Genomic DNA, 22,619 nt, shown 5'->3' with positions numbered 1-22,619 from the left:
TGATTTGTTGAAGAAATAAGGGCTTGTTTCTAATTTAGAATAAACTTATCAGAATTTTTACTTTTAATTATCTATTTTGTAGTGAATTATTTGGGGAGTTTTGTGAACTGTAATTAACCATTAAATTATTCAAAGGAAACTCTACCTTATCCTCCCATGCTATCTACATGATTTTTGGTCTACTGTTTACCTCTAGTAATTTACATATATAAATATAGTCTGACCTTATTGGGGGCAGGGGGAGATGGGGATGGCAGCATCATCAGTGTCTAGAGTGGCAATATCCTAAATCTGTCACTGCCAGGAAGGCCTCCTGGGGGATGGGGGGGGTGGATTCCGTCAGAAAAAAAACAAACATGCTTGCTGGGTTTGAATCAAGGCCTGCCTACTTCAGGGCCAAGGTGGGTGGATAAGTTTACCATTTTGAAGACAAGGGGCAATGTGTGGAGAGGGGTGAAGAAATGGCAGAAATATTAAACAAATACTTCAGTTCAGTGTTCACTAAAGAAGAGGCTGGAGAAGGACCATTGCTGGTTGACAAGACCTTAAATAGGTGAGGGAGACAAAACTTTCTTTACAGAAGAGAATGTATGGGAAGAGCTAGGAAAACTGAAAGTGGGGCCAATGGGGTACATCCCAGGATAATGAGAGAGATCAGAATTGTGCTGGCAGTTCTGCTGAACGATTGTTCAATAGTTCACTAGAAACAGAAGTGGTGCTGCAATATTGGAAAAGAGTGATTGTGGTCTTGCCTCACAAGGGTGGTAGCAGAGAGAAACCTGGAAACTACAGGCCACTTAGCCTCACCTCAGTCATGGGAAAATTAATGGAGATTGTTGAAGGAAAGGATAGTGAACTTTCTTTAACCTGGTGGGTTGCTGGACCCAAGTCAGCATGGATTCACCACAGGAAGGTCCTGTCAGACAAATCTGATATAATTTTATTGATTAAGTGACTAAGAATTGGATCGAGGAAGAGCGCTCAATGTGATTTACTTGGATTTCAGGAAAGCTTTTGATATAGTCCCACATAGGCTTGTGAATAAAATTAGGAGCATGGGAGTGGGCACCAAGGTGGTGGAGTGGATTACAGACTGATTGATTGACAGGAGATAGCGCATAATGGTAATGGAACCTACTCTGAAGAGAAAACGGTGTTAAGTGGCATACCCCAAGGATCTGTTTTTGGTCTGGTTCTGTTCAATATCTTTGTGAATGACATTGCGGAAGGGATAGAAAATGAAGTTTGTCTATTTGCTGATGATACTTAGATCTGCCTGAAAGAGTAGCAAGAATGAAAAATGATTTAAGAAATCTTGAAGAGTGGTTGAAGATTTGGCAGCTGGTCTTCAATGCCAAGAAGTGCAGAGTCATGCATCTGTTGTGCAATAATGCAAAAGTCGTATGTGATGGGGGTGAATGACTAATGTGCATGGATGGGGAAAGGGACCTTGGGGTGTTAGTGTGTGATTATTTGAAGGAGGCTAACCAATGTGACAAGGTTTATAGCTAAAGCCAGAAGAATGTTGGGCTGCAGAGAGGAATATCCAGAAGGAAAAAGGAGGTGATAATGCCCTTGTACAGGACTTTGGTGAGGCCTCACTGGAGAACTATATTCAATTCCGGAGCCCATATCTCAAAAAGGATAAAGACAGGATGGAGGCGATCCAGGGAAGTGTAACCAGAATGGTGTGAGGACTATATTGGAAACTTATGGGGAGAGGCTGAAAGATCTGAGTATGTATACCCTGGAAGAGAGGTGGTTCATAGGAGATATGATATAGACCTAAGATACCTGAAAGGTTTTAATGATGCATGAACTTTGTCAAACCTTTTGTATTGTTAAAGAAATAGTAGAACTAAGTGTCATTAAATGAAACTCCAGGGGGGACAATTCAGATCCAATGTCAGGAAATATTTCTTCATGGAGTGGATGTCCTTCCAGAGGATGTAGTTAAGATGAAAACAGTAAACAAATTCAAGAAGGCATGGAATAAATAAACACTGTGGATCCCTAGGGGTTAGAGGTTAGAAATGAAGTAAAGGGTGCATGGGGGTAACCTGCATGGAGTGGTAGTTACTTCCTTTAATCAAAAGGCATGGGGATTACTACCATTAACTGATTATCCTTGATGCTTTTGGTGCAACTGCAACATCACTCTTCACTTCGACAATGTGGGGAGAAAGGGAAATTGGATTCAGACGACAGCCAGCACTGGGTCCAGGATACTGATATGTAGACATGTGGGAAAATAGCATTGGACTGCTTCTAAAGCCAAGTCTAAAAGCAAAGCATGTTCAGGCTTTATTGTCTGATTGCAAATATTACTACCCTTAACATAATGCATGGGGTAACCTACATAGAGCAGCAGTTACCATCCTATGAATCTTGCTGGGGAGACTAGATGGACCATTTGGTCTTTTTCTGCTGTCATTACTATGACAGCATTACTGCTGTCATTACTATGACAACCGAACCTACTCCATTACTGCTGTCATTACTATGGCAATCCAACCTACTCCAACAAGAGCTCGGAAAACAACTGGCTAACTTAGACCTCTCCAACATTAACAACACTATGCAATCCTGGCTCCACCTTACCAAACAAACAGCAAATAATATAAACCCTATAAAAACAAAACAGCTAAAAAAAACCAGAGGTAAAAACAACCCATGCTTTAACTCTCAACTTAGATCAATGAAAACCAACCTCAGAAAAATGGAAAAGGAATGGAGAATATCCAAATGCCCAGTAACCCTACAAAGATACCGCACGCAACTTGCCACATATAAAAAACAATTATGATCACCAAACGTGACTACTATAGTCAAAAGATAAAAAAAACTCCTCAAATAACTCAAACTCCCTGTTCAACATCATAAGAAACCTTATTGAAGAGAACAACAGCAACGCCCCCACAACCAAAACAAATAATCTAAGCCAAGACCTGGCCCTGTTCTTCAAGAACAACATAAGTAAAATAACCAGCACCTTCAACAATCCCTCAACCACAGAGGAACAACTAGACAAAACAACCATAACACCCTGGTCAAACTTCGATCCAATATCTAACACCGAAGCTGAAAATATGCTAAGAAAAATCAACCCAGCGCGTCACGATCTAGATATAATCCCAACACAAGATCTGAAAGAAATGTGCACATCATTGCCCCAACCATAGCAGGTATTATCAACAAATCACTCGAAGAAGGTGAGCTCCCAACTGAATTAAAAACTGCAACAATCACACCAATATTAAAAAAGAAGAACCTAGATCCTGCAGATTTGAATAACTACTGTCCTATCTCAAACCTCCCTTTACTCGCAAAGATGACTGAGAAAGCAGCACTGATACAGCTTAATGAACACCTAGAGGACAACAATATTCTGCATACCTCACAACATGGATTCAGGAAAAATTGAAGTACTGAAACTCTGCTCATCAATTTATCAAATAAAATAATAAGGGGCTTTGACAACAAACTAAGCCACCTACTAATCCTACTCGATCTCTCTGCGGCATTTGACACTGTAGACCACAAAAGCCTGATATCAAGATTTGCAAGCATTGGTCTTTCAGGCAAAACTCTCAGCTGGTTCACATCATTCCTAAAAGACAGATTCTTCAAGGTCACCATTAACAACAAATCATCAAATCCCCTCCCACTCGAAACTGGGGTACCACAAGGGTCCGCCCTCTTGGCCACCCTCTTTAATATCTACCTACTCCCACTCTGCCACCTCATCTCAAGTCTTGGCGTAACATATTATATATACGCCAACGACATTCAACTCCTCATTCCAGTAACCACCACTATCGAAGAGGCACTGAGCACTACAGCCAACCACCTAATCTCAATCAGAAACATGCTGAACCAACTAAAGTTATGCCTCAACATGAATAAAACTGAATGCATCCTCATAGGAAGAAACAACTCAGGTCAAACAACCCCCACACACTCCCTACAAATCGATAACAACAGCATCCAACTGAAAAACACAGCAAAGGACCTCGGTATCTGGATCGACAATGAACTTAACTTAAAAAAGAACATAGCAACTAAAACTAAAGAAGGCTTTCATAAACCTCACATCCTGAAACATCTAAAACCGCTTCTTCACCAACAAGAATTCCGAACCATGCTGCAATCTCTTATTTTCAACAGCCCCGATTACTGCAACTCACTCCTGATTGGCCTTCCAAAATCTACCTTAAAACCACTTCAACTGTTACAAAACACCGCAGCCAGAATCCTAACCGGCAAGAAGAAATCAGAACACATCACCCCTGTTCTGAAAAGTCTTCACTGGCTTCCAATCGAGCAAAGAATTGAATTCAAAACTTTAACAATAGTTCACACTGAAATTTACAAAGAAGACAACTCCGCCCTTAATAACATGATTCAGAAACACAAATCTCAACGTATGACCAGAACCGCCTACAAACTACACCTAGACATACCCTCTCTTCCTTTAGCAAAGCTTACCAACACTAGGAACAGAGCCTTCTTCATCTCATGACCCAAATTATGGAACTCCTTACCACAGTACCTAAGCAGGAGATCGACTGCAGGAGGTCGTTCAGCGAGGGTCCGGAACCCCCGCTGAACGACCTCCTGCAGTCGATCTCCTGCCGGCGCCATTTTCTGTACGGAAAATGATTTGCGGCAGGAGATCGTTTTCCGGACCCCCGCTGGACCCCCAGGGACTTTTGGCCAGCTTGGGGGGGCCTCCTGACCCCCACAAGACTTGCCAAAAGTCCAGCAGGGGTCCGGAACGACCTCCTGCAATCGAATCGTGTTGGTCTATGGCCGCCGCCATTTTGCGCCGCCATTTTGAAAAATGGCGCCGGCTGAAGACAACACGATTCAATTGCAGGAGGCCGTTCCGGACCGCTGCCGTTCCGGACCGCCGCTGGACCCCCAGGTAATTTAAGGCATTTGGGGGGGGGTTCGGGAGGGTGGGGGATTTAATTTAAAGGGTCGGGGGTGGGTTTTAGGGGGTTTTAGTGTGCCGGCTCATGATTTTCACGATACTTTAAACACCCAAACGGCAACAATACGATTCCCTCCCCCTCCCAGCCGAAATTGATCGTTAAGACGATCGAGGACACGATTCACATCTCTAGTCCTCAGGGGACTCAAAAGGAGTGCTGGGACAACTCACAGGTTGTTTAGTTGGACTAATAAAGTAAGCTTTACCCCTTTTGTACTCTACTGTGAACTTCTGTTTGAATACCTGCAGTACATAAATTAGGATCTGATTGTGTTTTTATCTTGCAATACACTCCTTTGAAACCTTATTCCTATGTCTGTGTGCTTCAGGGGCCTTTGGGCCTGACAATGACTATTAAAGAACTATTAAAGAACTATACATTGTTCCATGTATAGATTACAATGATTTACAAAGTGACATTCATAGTTATTACTCAACAAATAAACAGTGATTTGTTACAAAGGTGGTATTCCTAGACATGCAATATGTAATATGTAATGATGTAATGAAAAACAGTTCTCAGCTAATCCAACTATACTTTGTGATCTTTCTTCATCTAAATAAAAATGTACTGGTATAAGTGAGCCAATTTAACAGGAATTTTTAGAATCATCAATATTCTCTTATGAATAATTTAGAAAAACAACTTGGTACTTTAGCTAAAAATCTACATAAATCTTCCAACCTGTTCACTCAGAGCAACAGATAAAGCTTGAGTTGTCATGGTGTTTCTAAGATATTGCTAAGGAAACAGCTTTAGAATGCTGGCTCAGACCAATTTTTTCTAAAAACACTCCAACAACTTTCTTATCTCACACATACATCACACTGTCAAATTCAGCCTCAAAATCGCCCTACAACCTTTCTCAGAGCTTTTTATTATAACAAATTAAGATATAAAACATTTGTATACCAAATAAGAATCTCTAATTCTTTGTATCCATTTCTTTGGTGATCAAACTTATTAAACCAATTTGTGAGAAGTTTTTATAATCCTTTCTGTTTCTAAGGGTCTCTATATATTGGACGTAATACTTTTTAAATTAACTACTTTCAGAGCTCAAACTTCAGTCTTGTACATGTAAATAAACTCCCTTCAGGTGACCACCCCATACAAAAATCAAGTTTTATTATTTTGAAGAAAATTATATTATTATATAGGTGCTAGGTTTACCATGGTGCTTCCCAGGTGACTAAAGTGGAAGCCTCTCCTTTGGCTCACCACCAAAACTGAGAAATTACTACTTACCTGATAATTTTCTTTTCCTTAGGACAGACAAATGAATCAAGAACCAGTGTGTTATGCACCTCTACCAGCAGTTGGAGACAGAGCAAATTGATGTCACCGTATATATATTCCTGCAGTGAGATCAGCCTATCAGTATTCTCTTCAAAAGCAACTGTGGACAGCAATAAACTTGATTAAAAACAGACAAGCAATACTGTACTCAAACAACAAGAAACACTGAACTCAGACAAAGAATGTATTAATACTAATCTAGGGACTGGATTAACATTTACTAGTAATCCCTGGAAACTCATAGCCATGCAGGAGGACCATAGAACAATCATTCAGCAACCAAGGGTGGGAAGCTGGATTCACCTGTCTGTCCTAAAGAAAAGGAAATTATCAGGTAAGTAGTAATTTCTCATTTCTTAGCATCCAGACAGATGAATCCAAAACCAGTGGGATGTAACCAAGCTTCTCCCGAATAGGGCGGGAGGCTAGCTATGGTCCAATCAAAACCGCATGTGCAAAGGCAGCATCCTCCCAGGCCTGCATATTCAGATGATAATGCCTGGAAAAAGGGTGTTAGGAGGCCCACATTACAGTTCAGAAGACAACAAACTAACCTCCACCCATAGCATTGCTTGAGCCCTAGTGGAATGAGGCCTAATCTGAGAGGGCAATGGCTTTTTAGATGCCATATACTCGAGTGGGGCCACCCTCTTAATCTAGTGAACTTATTATAGCTCACAAAGCTGGATCACCCTGTTTTCCTATACCATGAAGGATGAACAGGTGATCTGTCAATCAGAAAGGTTTAGAAACATCCAGATATCTCATGACATGTCTCTTGACATCCAAGGGACCCAACAGGAGGAATTCTTTGCTTCTCTTTCCTTAATCAAGGAAGGTAAGGAAATGAACTGATTCAAGAGAAATTATGAGACCACTTTAGGCAAGAAGGAAGGAATAGTATGCAGCTGTAATGCTCCTTGAGTCACCCAAAGGAACTGCTCCTGGCAAGACAAGACCTGCAGCTTGGATTTTGATGCACAGAACAAAACGTCACCATTTTCAACTATAGTAACAACAAGAAAAGGGTATGCAGTGGTCAAAACGTAGGACCTACCAAGAATTCCAACACCAGGCTAAAACTCCACAAAGGAACCAGTAACCACAAGGGAGGAAGAATATGTTTCACTCCCCTCAAGAAATAGGCCACATCAGGATGAAATGATAAGGATTCTATATTCATGTGGCCCCTGAAACAGGTTAAGAGCCACTCCCTGTAACTTCAAGGAATTAAGGGTCAACCCTTTATTAAGAACATAAGAACATAAGAAATTGCCATGCTGGGTCAGACCAAGGGTCCATCAAGCCCAGCATCCTGTTTCCAACAGAGGCCAAAACCAGGCCACAAGAACCTGGCAATTACCCAAACACTAAGAAGATCCCATGCTACTGATGCAATTAATAGCAGTGGCTATTCCCTAAGTAAAATTGATTAATATCTATTAATGGACTTCTCCTCCAAGAATTTATCCAAACCTTTTTTGAACCCAGCTACACTAACTGCACTAACCACATCCTCTGGCAACAAATTCCAGAGCTTTATTGTGCGTTGAGTGAAAAAGAATTTTCTACGATTAGTCTTAAATGTGCTACTTGCTAACTTCATGGAATGCCCCCTAGTCCTTCTATTATTCGAAAGTGTAAATAACCGAGTCACATCTACTCTTTCAAGACCTCTCATGATCTTAAAGACCTCTATCATATCCCACCTCAGCCATCTCTTCTCCAAGCTGAACAGCCCTAACCTCTTCAGCCTTTCCTCATAGGGGAGCTGTTCCATCCACTTTATCATTTTGGTTGCCCTTCTCTGTACCTTCTCCATCGCAACTATATCTTTTTTGAGATGCAGTGACCAGAATTGTACACAGTATTCAAGGTGCGGTCTCACCATGGAGCGATACAGAGGCATTATGACATTTTCCGTTCTATTAACCATTCCCTTTCTAATAATTCTTAACATTCTATTTTCTTTTTTGACTGCTGCAGCACACTGAGCCGATGATTTTAAAGTATTATCCACTATGATGCCTAGATCTTTTTCCTGGGTGGTAGCTCCTAATATGGAACCTAACATCGTGTAACTACAGCAAGGGTTATTTTTCCCTATATGCAACACTTTGCACTTGTCTACATTAAATTTCATCTGCCATTTGGATGCCCAATCTTCCAGTCTTGCAAGGTCCTCCTGTAATGTATCACAGTTTGCTTGTGATTTAACTACTCTGAATAATTTTGTATCATCCACAAATTTGATAACCTCACTCGTCGTATTCCTTTCCAGATCATTTATATATATATTGAAAAGCACCGGTCCAAGTACAGATCCCTGAGGCACTCCACTGTTTACCCTTTTCCACTGAGAAAATTGACCATTTAATCCTACTCTCTGTTTCCTGTCTTTTAACCAGTTTGTTATCCACGAAAGGACATTGCCTCCTATCCCATGACTTTTTAGTTTTCGTAGAAGCCTCTCATGAGGGAATTTGTCAAATGCCTTCTGAAAATCCAAATACACTACATCTACCGGTTCACCTTTATCCACATGTTTATTAACCCCTTCAAAAAAATGAAGCAGATTTGTTAGGCAAGACTTCCCTTGGGTAAATCCATGTTGACTGTGTCCCGTTAAATTATGTCTTTCTATATGCTCTACAATTTTGATCTTGAGAATAGTTTCCACTATTTTTCCCAGCACTGAAGTCAGACTCACTGGTCTATAGTTACCCGGATCGCCCCTGGAGCCTTTTTTAAATATTGGGGTTACATTTGCCACCCTTTAGTCTTCAGGTACAATGGATGATTTTAGTGATAGGTTACAAATTTTAACTAATAGATTAGAAATTTCATTTTTGAGTTCCTTCAGAACCCTAAGATGCAAACCATCTGGACCAGGTGATTTGCTACTCTTTAGTTTGTCAATCTGGCCTACTACAACTTCCAGGTTTACAGTAATTTCATTCAGTTCGTCTGAATCATCACCCCTGAAAACCATCTCCGGAACTGGTATCTCCCCAACATCTTCATTAGTAAACAAGGAGACAAATAATTTATTTAGTCTTTCTGCAATGGCCTTATCTTCCCTAAGAGCCCCTTTAACCCCCTCTGTCATCTAATGGTCCAACCGACTCCCTCACAGGTTTCTTGCTTTGGATATATTTTAAAACGTTTTTATTATGAGTTTTTGCCTCTATGGCCAACTTCATTTCAAATTCTCTCTTCGCCTGTCTTATCAATGTTTTACACTTACCTTGACAATGCTTATGTTTTATCCTATTTTCTTCAGATGGATCCTTCTTCCAATTTTTGAAGGATGTTTTTTTGACTAAAATAGCCTCTTTCACCTCACCTTTTAACCATGACGGTAATCGTGTTGCCTTCCTTCCACCTTTCTTAATGCACGGAATACATATGGACTGTGCCTCTAGGATTGTATTTTTAAACAATGTCCAAGCCTGCTGAACACTTTTAACCTTTGCAACTGCACTTTTCAGATTTTTTTTCTATTTTCCTTATTTTATCAAAGTTTCCCTTTTTAAAATTTAGTGCTAGAGCTGCAGATTTACTTATTGTCCCCCTTCCAGTTATTAGTTTAAATTTGATCATATTATGATTACTGTTGTCAAGTGGCCCCACCACCGTTACTTCTCTCACCAAATCTTGCGTTCCACTAATAATTAAATCTAAAATAACTCCCTCTCTTGTTGGTTCCTGAACCAATTGCTCCATGAAGCAATCATTTATTACATCCAAGAACTTTATGTCTATAGCAAGTCCTGATGTTATATTTACCAGGTCAATATTGGGGTAATTGAAATCTTCACTAAAAAGATGTCATGTAAATATAATTTAATTTTGCTTAATGTGCTATTTACTTACAGAGCCATCATAACACCTGCAGGCATACCAGCGTTTTTTGCTTTGAGGTCTTGCCACTTCAGGTCACGTTTAATCATTGGCTCTAGTCCTTTATTCTACTACTTGTATTTTTTGAGTTTTTGAATTTTTTATAAAATTCTGTGTCTGGGTTAAATCTTCTTTGAAATGACTCTCAATGTCAGAATTACATATCAGTCCGATGCGCGTTTCGCATCACTGCATCAGGGACTGAAACACACTCCGCTTCAGTTTTTTTAACAGATTGCCCCGTTACTCAGAGTACTTGCTTGGCTATTATTTTTCTGCGAAGGACAAACAATTTTTAGATTACTTAATAAAGCACATTGTATTAATGTAAAATTATTTGGCACATACCTTGGTGATGCTGAATAAAGACAACAGTAAACTCACCCAACCTTGCCGCCATTTCCTCTTACCGGCGTCTGAGCAAAGTTGCCGCGAGAAGTCCACTGAATTTAAATGATTTTACAGCTGTGTGAAATCTGTCCAATTCAGCTGTGTGTGAAATCAGTGCAATTCTGCTGTGGAGATGACATTACATGAAATGGTCCCACTCAATTTCTTTATTGGGTCCATGAGGATGCACTGTATTTAATGTAAAAATGGACAGTCTTGGAAATTATACCTCAACACTGGAGGCGAGGTGACAGAATACAACGTCTTCGCCAAAGTGAGCAACGATGGATTTTTACATTAAATACAGTGCATCCTCATGGACTCAATAAAGAAATTGAGTGGGTCCATTTCATGTAATGTCATCTCCACAGCTGAATTGCACTGATTTCACACAGCTGTAAAATCATTTAAATTCAGTGGACTTCTCGCGGCAACTTTGCTCAGACACCGGTAAGAGGAAACGGCGGCAAGGTTGGGTGAGTTTACTGTTGTCTTTATTCAGCATCACCAAGGTATGTGCCAAATAATTTTACATTAATACAATGTGCTTTATTAAGTAATCTAAAAATTGTTTGTCCTTCGCAGAAAAATAATAGCCAAGCAAGTACTCTGAGTAATGGGGCAATCCGTTAAAAAAACTGAAGCGGAGTGTGTTTCAGTCCCTGATGCAGCGATGCGAAACGTGCGTCGGACTGATTTGTAATTCTGACATTGAGAGTCATTTCAAAGAAGATTTAACCCAGACACAGAATTTTATAAAAAATTCAAAAACTCAAAAAATACAAGTAGTAGAATAAAGGACTAGAGCCAATGATTAAACGTGACCTGAAGTGGCAAGACCTCAAAGCAAAAAACGCTTGTATGCCTGCAGGTGTTATGATGGCTCTGTAAGTAAATAGCACATTAAGCAAAATTAAATTATATTTACATGACGTCTTTTTAGTGAAGATTTGTATTTGTTGTGTTCAATCATAACTGTTTATAGTGTGTGGTAATTGAAATCTCCCAGTATTATTGCACTGCCAAATTGGTTTGCTTCCCTGATTTCTCTTAGCATTTCATCATCTGTCTGACCATTTTGTTGAGGTGGATGGTAGTATACTCCTATCACTATACTCTTACCCAACACACATGAGATTTCTACCCATATAGATTCTACTGAGCATTTACTCTCTTGTATGATCTTTATCTGTTGGACTCTATACCCTCCTGGACATAAAGTGCCACACCAACACAAGGTTGATCCTCCCTATCATTGCGATATAATTTGTACCCTGATACAGCACTGTCCCATTGGTTATCCTCCTTCCACCAAGTCTCTGTGATGCCAATTATGTCAATCTCATAATTTGCTGCTATACACTCTAACTCTCCCATCTTAGACTTCTGGCATTGGCATACAGACATTTCAAAGTGTGGTTTTTGCTTGTTTTAACAACCTGCTTTCCAGTTGTTTGGGATAATTCGGAAATCATTAGCTTTGGTGATTTTTTACATATAGGCATATGAACTATGTTTGCTTTTAATGGAACCTCTCTGTTGGGATGCTCTATCTCTCCTGTTTCATTAGTATCCTTCAAGGACACATTTCTCCGAACCATGCACTGCTGAGAGACTGTTGGCTTTCCCCCTTGTTTGTTTATGTACTTATTTATTTATTTATTTATTCATTTATTTATTTAAAATTCTTATATACCGCACAATGGGTAGGGGTCTATCCATCTAGGCGGTTTACATATTTGCACATACACAAATAATAATACATATTGACAAACGTTTCATAAAATCTTATACAGGCATGTTAAAATTCATAAAATAAGCAATTAAATTGTTCTAGTTTAAAAGCTGTTCTATCTGCTTTTTGAAAGTTAGTGCCAGCAGCTTGGTTCCACTCTGGTTAAGCTGGAGCCCATCCTTTCGGAAAAGTCTCCCCTTTCCCCCAAATGTTTCCCAGTTCCTTACAAAGCTGAATCCCTCTTCCTTGCACCATCGTCTCATCCATGCATTGAAACTCTGGAGCTCTGCCTGCCTCTGGGGACCTGCACGTGGAACAGGAAGCATTTCAGAGAATGCCACCCTGGAGGTTCTGGATTTCAGCTTCCAACCTAAAATCCTAAATTTGGCTTCCAGAGCCTCTCTCCCACATTTTCCTATGTCGTTGGTGCCCACATGTACCATGACAGCCGGATCCTCCCCAGCAATGTCTATAATCCTATCTAGGTGACGCATGATGTCTGCCACCTTCGCACCAGGCAGGCAAGTTACCAGGCGGTCCTCACATCCACCAGTCACCCTGCTATCTACATGTCTAATAATCGAATCAGCAACTATGATGGCCGGCCTAACCCTTCCCTCCTGGGCAGTAGCCCTGGGAGATTTGTCCTCAGTGCGAGAGAACAATACATCACCTGGAGTGCAGTTAGTATAGCTGTGTTTAAAAAAGGATTGGATAAGTTCTTTGAGGAGAAGTCCATTACCTGCTATTGAGTTCACCTGGAGAATGGCCTCTAATGGACTTGGTTTTTGGGTACTTGCCAGGTTCTTGTGGCCTGGGTTGGCCACTGTTGGAGGCAGGATTCTGGGCTTGATGGACCCTTGGTCTGACACAGTCTTTTTCCATACTGTGGAAAATGCCATACTGTGTCAGACCCTTGGTCTGACACAGTATGGCATTTTCTTATGTTCTTATGTTCTGGAGAGCAGGTCCTTGCTATAGGATCACTTCCTGCTACACCAGGGAGATGTTCTCCTGCTGGGAGACCTTTCTGATACAAGGCAGCACTGGGGCTGCCAGAATGGATTTGGGACTTGGCTACTATGTCCCTGAAGGTCTCTTCAATGTACCTCTCTGCCTCCCTCAGCTCCTCCAAGTCTGCTACTCTAGCCTCCAGAGACCAGACTTGTTCCCTGAGAGCCAGGAGCTCTTTCTACCGAGTGCACACATACAATCTCTCACCGGCAGGTAAAAAATCATACATGTGACATTCAATGCAAAAGAATGGAAAGCTCCCCTCTTGCTGCTGGACTGCTGCCTTCATCTTAGTTTTATTGAGTTCCTAGTTAAGTTTAGGATACTAAGGGAGTTGGAATGAGAGTACTTTAAATTTACAGGTGAATGTATTAATTATCAGCTAGTGTCCTACATAGGGATGATTAAACTTCCAATAAGGGCTGGTACAATATTCTGTTTTAATAGTAAAACTCTAAAAGATACCCTGGTTAATTTGGTCTATAGAGTGATTCTGTAAATAACTTTATTCTGGTTTCTTGTTATGTTTTTTACGATATGCATTTATTGATTATATGCGTTTTATTTATTTTATTATATGCTTAATGAATTAGCTCATTGTTTCATGTTCTATGTAAGGCCTAGGGCGCCCATGTAAAGCCCATAGAGTTTTTATGTTAAATGTAAACCGAAGTGATTTGTAACTTATATAGGAACTCCGGTATATAAAAATTAAAATAAATAAATAAATACATAAATAAATAAATAAATAAGATAAGACCCTGATTGATTTTTTATGAGAAAGTGTCTTGTGCCTAAAAATCAGGGGTTGAGTGGGTGGGAAAGACAGACACTAGAATTAACTATCTATGGCTTGCTTATTACCTCAGACACACACAAACTCTAAAGATTATACCCCTTAATTTCACCTTTTACCAAACTTTTATAAGCCCAAAAATTTCTGAAAACTATACTTACCGATCCTCTTAAACCACGGTTAAATTAATCTTCACTCAGTTAGTAGAAGTTGGGGTTGTGGAAGTCAATCCCTGGATCGCTTGCGGTGACCTCTGGACTCCTCTCCTGGGGGATGATGGGATCAGTATACAGATGAGCCTTCCGGTCCTCCTCTACTGCAAACCGTGTGGGGCCTCTGGAAGCTGGGGCTGTGGAAGTCTATCCCTGGATCGCTTGCGTGACCTCTGGACTCCTCTCCCAGGGGATGCTGGGAGCAGTATGCAGATGAGCCTTCCGGTCCTCCTCTACTGCAAACCGTGTGGGGCCTCTGGAAGCTGGGGCTGTGGAAGTCTATCCCTGGATCGCTTGCGTGACCTCTGGACTCCTCTCCCAGGGGATGCTGGGAGCAGTATGCATATGAGCCTTCCAGTCTTCCTGTACTGCAAACCGTGTGGGGCCTCTGGAAGCTGGGGCTGTGGAAGTCTATCCCTGGATCGCTTGCGGTGACTTCTGGACTCCTCTCCCGGGAGATGCTGGGAGCAGTATGCAGATGAACCTTCCGGTCCTTCTCTACTGCAAACCGTGTGGGGCCTCTGGAAGCTGGGGCTGTGGAAATCAATCCCTGGATCGCTTGCAGTAACCTCTGGACTCCTCTCCCGGGGGATGCTGGGAGCAGTATGAAGATAAGCCTTCTGGTCATCTTGCAAGTTCCAGGATGAGTGGGATCTTAACTAAATGAAGAAGAACACCTTGATCTTCACACCAAGCTTACAACACATACTAATCTCACATATAGGCTAAGGAAATGAAAAATGTATGTGCTCAGAGCAAAGAGCCAATCACCGCAGTAGAAATCCATGCTTCAACAAGTGAGCCTTCTCATGGGCCATACTGGAAGATAAACAAAGTTGGATATTCATGAAGGACAGGCACTTGCTAGAACAGGTTCATGTGTGGCAAAATACATAGGGGGGTTTCTACCAGGAGTCTTTGCAGATCTGCATATCATGGTCTTCTGGGCCAATCCATTGACAACAGCAGCACTGTCCTGCTGTGGCCTTTGATTCTTTGAACAATTCTTCCCAACATGGGCCATGGGAAAAAGGCATGTAGCAGCTTGCCTTCTGGCCAGATCTGCCCAAGGTCATCAATCCCTGATGACTTTGAATCTCTCCTGTGACCAAAGAATTGAGGAATCTTCACATTGCGAGAAACCATCAGCAGGTCTAGAAATGGAAGGCCCCAGCAATCCACTATCAGCTGTAATGTCTCATCCAACAATAACCATTGTCCTAGGCCAAGACTCTCCCTGAAGAGAAAGTCTGCTCTTATATTGTCTTTTCCTGCAAAGTGTGAGACTGAGATCTCCTGAAAATGCATATCTACCCATTCCATAAATTGGTCTATCTCCTGCGATACTTGCTGGCTCTCGGTTTCCCTCTGCCAATTGATGTAAGCCACCATGGTTGCATTCTATGACATTATTCAGACCGCTATACTCTGCAGCTTGCAGCTGCCCTGCAAGCACACCAACCTGACTGCCCAGGCTTCCAGCCGCTTGATGTTTCAGAAAGACTCCTCTGTATTCCAGCGCCCTTGCACCATTAGTTCCTGACTGTGAGCTCCCTAACCTTGATGGCTCGCATCTGTCGTGAGTACCAACCAGTCCGGTAATGTCAAAAAGACTCCCTTTCTCTGATGAACCGCTTCCAACCACCACAGAAGGTGAGAGCTGAATCAAATAATCCTGAGTCTGTGGGTTCCATCGAGACAGCAAGGAGCGCTAAAGTGGATGCATATGCACCCTCGCCCATGGTACTACTTCTAGAGTTGTCGCCATCAACCCACGCACCTGTAGATAGAACAACACTGTCAAGCATATAGTACTCAACAAGAGACGCACCTGTGCCTCAACGTTTGCTTCACCCAATCAAAACAAATCAATCAGATTTGCTGACAGGACCTTCCTCTGGTGAATCCATGCTGCCTTAGGTCCAGCAACCCACTGGATTGTAGATAATTCACTATTCTTTCCTTCAGCAGAGTTTCCATTAATTTTCCAGCCACAGAGGTGTAGCTAACCAGCCTGTAGTTTCTGGACTCCTCCCTACTACTACCACCACTCTTCTTCAATCCCACAGCACTACTCCCATTTTCATGGATCTATTGAACAGGTCCTGCAGTGGACTTGTCAGCATATCTATGAGCTCTCTCAGTATCCTGGGGTGTATCTCATCCAGCTCCATGGCCTTGTCCACTTTGAGGAACAGAATAGAGAGTAGCCGAAGGTCCTTCAAAAATTCTTTATTGATTGCCCGACTCTAGGCCTGAGTTTCGCCCACAGAAGGGCTGCTTCAGGGGCTATGAAAATAAATAAATAATAAATAATAAGAGTATTTAATCAATTCTATGACTATAAAATATAGTTAATTAAAATTGATTAAAACAAATAAAACAGACGCAAGGAAAACTCTAATAAAACATTCAAATTATACAGTAGTAAATAATTAAAAACTTATTAATTAAAATTTTAATTACTTACTACTGTATAATTTGAATGTTTTATTAGAGTTTTCCTTGCGTCTGTTTTATTTGTTTTAATTTGTTTTAATCAATTTTAATTAACTATATTTTATAGTCATAGAATTGATTAAATACTCTTATTATTTATTATTTATTTATTTTCATAGCCCCTGAAGCAGCCCTTCTGTGGGCAAAACTCAGGCCTAGAGTCGGGCAATCAATAAATAATTTTTGAAGGACCTTCGGCTACTCTCTATTCTGTTCCTCACGGCTTTCCTAGACCGCCTTCCTCTCTGTTTTTTGGGCTTGTCCATTTTGAGTTTGCCTAGCTCCTCCCATATATCCTCTTCTGTAAACAGAGTTTTGTCTACGCCATCCCCATCTATGGTCTTGTTAATCAGCAATGGTCCTTCTCCAGGGTCTTATTTAGTGAATACCAAACTGAAGTATTTGTTTAATATTTCCACCATTTCTTTGTTAATCTCTACACATTGCTCTTTCTCACCTTTCAATTTCACTACACCACTTCTGATCTCCCTTCTTTAACTGACATATCTGAGAAATGTTTTGTCTCCTCAGTTTACCTCTTTGGCCATCCTTTCTTCCACCTATCCTTTTGCTTTCCTTATTTCTTTCTTTGTTTCCCTCATTTTTAACAGATATTCCTCCCTGTATTCCTTTTTTAGGATTCTTGAACACTACTCTTTTTGCCTCTATTTTTTCAGCAACCTCCTTAGAGAATCAGATAGGGGTTTTTTTTTTCGTCTTACTCTTGTTTACTTTTCTAACATATTGATGATTTGTTGCCATTGTAATAGCTGTTTTTAACTTCACTCACTGTTGTTCCACCTCACCCATTTTCTCCCAGTCTTCCAGTTCTTCCTCCGTATTTTTGAAATTCATAACTCGGATCTTTGTGTGACTTTTTTGTATCCTATTCACAAAATCAAAGCACACTGTCTGATGATCACTGATACTCAGGTGAGACATTATCACTAGGGATGTGAATCGTGTCCTCGATCGTCTTAACGATCGATTTCGGCTGGGAGGGGGAGGGAATCGTATTGTTGCCGTTTGGGGGGGTAAAATATCGTGAAAAAATCGTTAAAAATCGTTAAAAATCGAAAAATCGAAAAATCGAAAAACCGGCACATTAAAACCCCCTAAAACCCACCCCCGACCCTTTAAATTAAATCCCCCACCCTCCCGAACCCCCCCCCCCCAAATAACTTAAATAACCTGCGGGTCCAGCGGCGGTCCGGAACGGCAGCGGTCCGGAACGGGCTCCTGCTCCTGAATCTTGTCGTCTTCAGCCGGCGCCATTTTCCAAAATGGCGCCGAAAAATGGCGGCGGCCATAGACGAAAAAGATTGGACGGCAGGAGGTCCTTCCGGACCCCCGCTGGACTTTTGGCAAGTCTCGTGGGGGTCAGGAGGCCCCCCACAAGCTGGCCAAAAGTTCCTGGAGGTCCAGCGGGGGTCAGGGAGCGATTTCCCGCCGCGAATCGTTTTCGTACGGAAAATGGCGCCGGCAGGAGATCGACTGCAGGAGGTCGTTCAGCGAGGGTTCCGGCGCCTCGCTGAACGACCTCCTGCAGTCGATCTCCTGCCGGCGCCATTTTCCGTACGAAAACGATTCGCGGCGGGAAATCGCTCCCTGACCCCCACTGGACCTCCAGGAACTTTTGGCCAGCTTGTGGGGGGCCTCCTGACCCCCACGAGACTTGCCAAAAGTCCAGCGGGGGTCCAGAAGGACCTCCTGCCGTCCAATCTTTTTCGTCTATGGCCGCCGCCATTTTTCGGCGCCATTTTGGAAAATGGCGCCGGCTGAAGACGACAAGATTCAGGAGCAGGAGCCCGTTCCGGACCGCTGCCGTTCCGGACCGCTGCTGGACCCGCAGGTTATTTAAGTTATTGGGGGGGGGTTTCGGGAGGGTGGGGGATTTAATTTAAAGGGTCGGGGGTGGGTTTTAGGGGGTTTTAGTGTGCCGGCTCACGATTCTAACGATTTATAACGATAAATCGTTAGAATCTGTATTGTATTGTGTTCCATAACGGTTTAAGACGATATTAAAATTATCGGACGATAATTTTAATCGTCCTAAAACGATTCACATCCCTAATTATCACCATTAGTAGGCACCAGATCAAGTATCACACCCGCCCTTGTGGGTTTCATTTGTTTGAGCAGTACCCCTTGAAGAATAACCACTATCTCTCTCCTTCTCATAGATTTTGCAGAAGGTATACTCCAATCCATATCTGGAAGATTAAAATCTCCAACAAGCAACACTTCATCCTTCTTTCCCACCTTTTGGATGTCTTATGTTCTCTGTCCAGTTCTTCCATTTGAGTCAGTAGCCTGTAGATCACAACAGTAAAAATGGAAGCACCATCTTCATTTTTTTAGGATAGCCCACAATGCTTAATCCCTACCGCTTGTCCCTTGCAATTCAGTTGCTTGGATATTGTTTTTGACATTAAGAGCTTCTCCTCCCTCTTTTCTGTTCTCTCTGTCCTTTCTCATCAAGTTCTAGCCCCAATTGTAGTAATTGGTGAACCAGGTTTCCATAACAGTAACAATATCCAAGTTTGCTTCCACCATTAGGGCCTGCAGATCTAGAATTTTGTTGCCCAGACTACAAGCATTTGTAGTTGTAGCTTTCCAGCTGCTTTTTGTATTCACCTTTTCTGCTTTATTGAACTGATGATTTTGTTACTTTCCCTTTCCTCTTCCTATCACATGGTAGGAGCATTCAAAATGGCACTGGCTGCCATTGACCCCTGTCACATGGTAAGGGCAAAGGGCTACTGTTGCCATTTTGAATACTGGCAGTTGATGCCCCCGGGAGCTGGAGATTGCTCTGAGCTCCCAGGCCCACTGCTGGACCAACAGGGATATTGAGTGAGTATTGGAGGATTGGGAGGGTAGGGGGGCTTTATATTTAGTTAAATTTGAAGGATTTGGGCTATTTCTTTTTTTTTTAACAAAATAAAAATTTCTGATTCAGGGGTAGAATGAAACAGCCCACCCCCGAACCTAAAAATGAACTGGTACAATTTTTTTTTTTTTTTTTTTATGCACATCACTACAGACAGCTGCAATCCATCTGCATGGGATTTTCAGGAGAGGTAGAGGTAGGGAAAGCAGGAGTCAGAAGTGAAAGTGGCTGCTGGAACTGGTGTGTCAGCATAATGTTCCTTCAAGGAGGGTGGATCTCTCATGCCCTCTGCTGGAGTCAGCTTCCCAGTGAGCACAATGAAGTCTTTCCAAGGAAGCTTGGAGTTCCCAAGCAGTGAGCTCATCCTTTATTGTTGATAAGATGCCCTCAAGAAAGATGGTGATGAGACAATCCTCCAATCAGTTGAACTCTGTTGCCAGGGCCCTAAATTCTATGGCGTATTCAGCCAGAGTTCTGGAGCCTTGGTGGGGGTGTACTAAGGCAGAATCCATGGTAGCCATGCAACATGTCTCTTCAAAGACAGTTCTGAAGACTTCAATGAATTGTAAGTTATGTAGCAGAGGGTCTGCACGTTCCTATAGGGGAAAGGCCTAAGCTAGAGCCATCCCATCCAATAAGGAGAGAATATACATTGCTTTTATTAGGTTGTCCAGGAATACTGATACTAGTAGGAAGAATTTCATATGGCAATGATTCAAGAACCCCTGGCAAAGCCTGGGGTTTCTGGCATACCAAGGCAAAGCCGGTACCTGGGGCATAGTAAGGCTGGGGGCCACAGGAGGTTTTAAATCCCTTTGGAAATATTTTATATGGATTTATATTTTGGAAGCAGATGGCAGTGAGGCCACTGAGGTAGTGACAGCATCCAATCATGTGGACATACGGTCGATGAAGTCTGCCGGGATGTCCAGAATCTTCTGCTGGTCCTGTAGCTTATGGACGAGATGTGGGATGGCCTGCAAGGTTGTCAAGTCTGTCAGGTCCATGGGCTCATCAATATGTTGAGTTCATGGACTCTTCAGATGAGGTGGAGTAGACACAACCTACAGGGATGATCCCTGCAAGTCCCCATCATCAGCAGGCGGACTCGAATGAGGCAGAGGCCTAACTGGAGATTCACCTTTACTAGCCCATGCACCCCTTGGGTTGAGCCTTTGGGTGTTGGGATGGCAGCTCTTAGGTGGGGACCTCTATTGATAGTAGAGAGATCCATTGAGATTACTGAATCAGAGAAGATGTAGGTCAGGCAGTAGCCAGTGCCACGCGGAGGTCTGGAGCATCCAGGAACAGACAGAGAACAGTGGTAAGCGGTGGTCAGGAGTATCCAGAAGTCATGCCAAGATCAATACCGATGATCCATCCAAAGGGAAGGAGGGACAGATAGGAAGTTAGGAGGATGAGGAGAAGAACAGGTGGGAGACAAGAGACTAAGAAAACTGAAGAAGTGAAGATGAGGATGCTGGAACTGAAGACAAGGATGCTAGAACTGAAGAACTGGAGCAACTCGCACTACTGTATAGCAGGGAGACATGTTGCAGAGGCACTGGTGTCCGCATGGGGCCTTCTATAGGCCTGAAAGGATGATGTCATCAAGAGGCACCTCCAGTATTTTCCCACCTTGGGCCCTTTAAACCTGAGGATGTCGGGTACATGTGCGCCATAGGAGGAGTGGGGCCAGGCAGTGTTGGTGGTGTCCTGCTGTGGGAGCTATTGGTGGCATCCTGCCATGCTGGCATGCAGTGGCATGCTGCGAAGATGCAGGGAGACTGGGTCATCCTGGGAGTCAAAACATGGGGCCCTACTGGGAGTTGAGTAGGAGGGGCCCATGAAACTGCCAAGTGCAACACAAAATATAAATCCATATGAAATATTTCCAAAGGGATCAAAACCTTTAAATATGAATGTCTGAAGATGAAATAAACTAAAAAAGGACAATACTGCAGGATTCTATGTAAAAATATGCATGTAATGTACCCCTCAGCAAACATCATATTCTATCTTTTTAGCATTCGCCTTTCCTGTTGACTTTGAAATTTCTGCTAATGTACTTTGGCAATGAAGCAGATGGATTTTTTTTTTTTTTTACTTTGACTTATAATGGATATAAATATTGTCCATAATATTTCTAAATGAAATTAGGGTTGTTAAGATACAGAGGTGTAATATACTTGTATTACTTTTGAGGAATCATCTGATGGAGTGGAGTATTAATTATTCTCAAAGAGTGTTCTTCCACATACTTTCAAGTTAAAAAAATAAAAAAAAAAGAAATCAAAACAAACCTTTCACATTGATTAGGGTTGGGGACGAGTCAGGATTGTAGACTTTATGTATTCTTATGTCATCCTTAATCATAATGCCCATACAAAAAGTTTAATCTCTCACCACATTTCTATAGTACACTGTGTTATTTAGGAATGTTTGTCTCATCTGTACAACCCACTAAATTAAATAGCCTTCTTTTACTTGAGCTAGGGCATTGAATATTGATTCCCTATTCCACAGCATGGTTTTACTGGCCCCAACTGTTGTGTAAAAAGAACTTCCTGAATGATTTGATATGTTGGATTTTTGATCCGTTTATTTTTTAATTAATCAACTGAAATTCAACACTTTGAAGCACAGCTGCCAGTGACCATGCCAGGGTTTGTTGTTTTAAATGTTAAATTCTACTTGGGTGCTTGCCTTATTTTATCAAATTAATTTAGCTGCAGCATGCGCCTTGCTTTCTGTCATCTGCATTACAATGCCAGTAAGTGGTAGGATGATGGCAGATTGCCAAAGAAGCAGAGTAACCTTGTGTCTCCTTGTGCCTTCACTGCCATTTTAATGACCCAGGGCTGTCTGCAGGGAAAAAACC

The sequence above is a fragment of the Rhinatrema bivittatum genome, chromosome 5 (genome assembly GCF_901001135.1).
Source record: "Rhinatrema bivittatum chromosome 5, aRhiBiv1.1, whole genome shotgun sequence".
Classification (NCBI taxonomy): Eukaryota; Metazoa; Chordata; class Amphibia; order Gymnophiona; family Rhinatrematidae; genus Rhinatrema; species Rhinatrema bivittatum.
Note: the sequence above shows the minus strand (reverse complement) of the source record.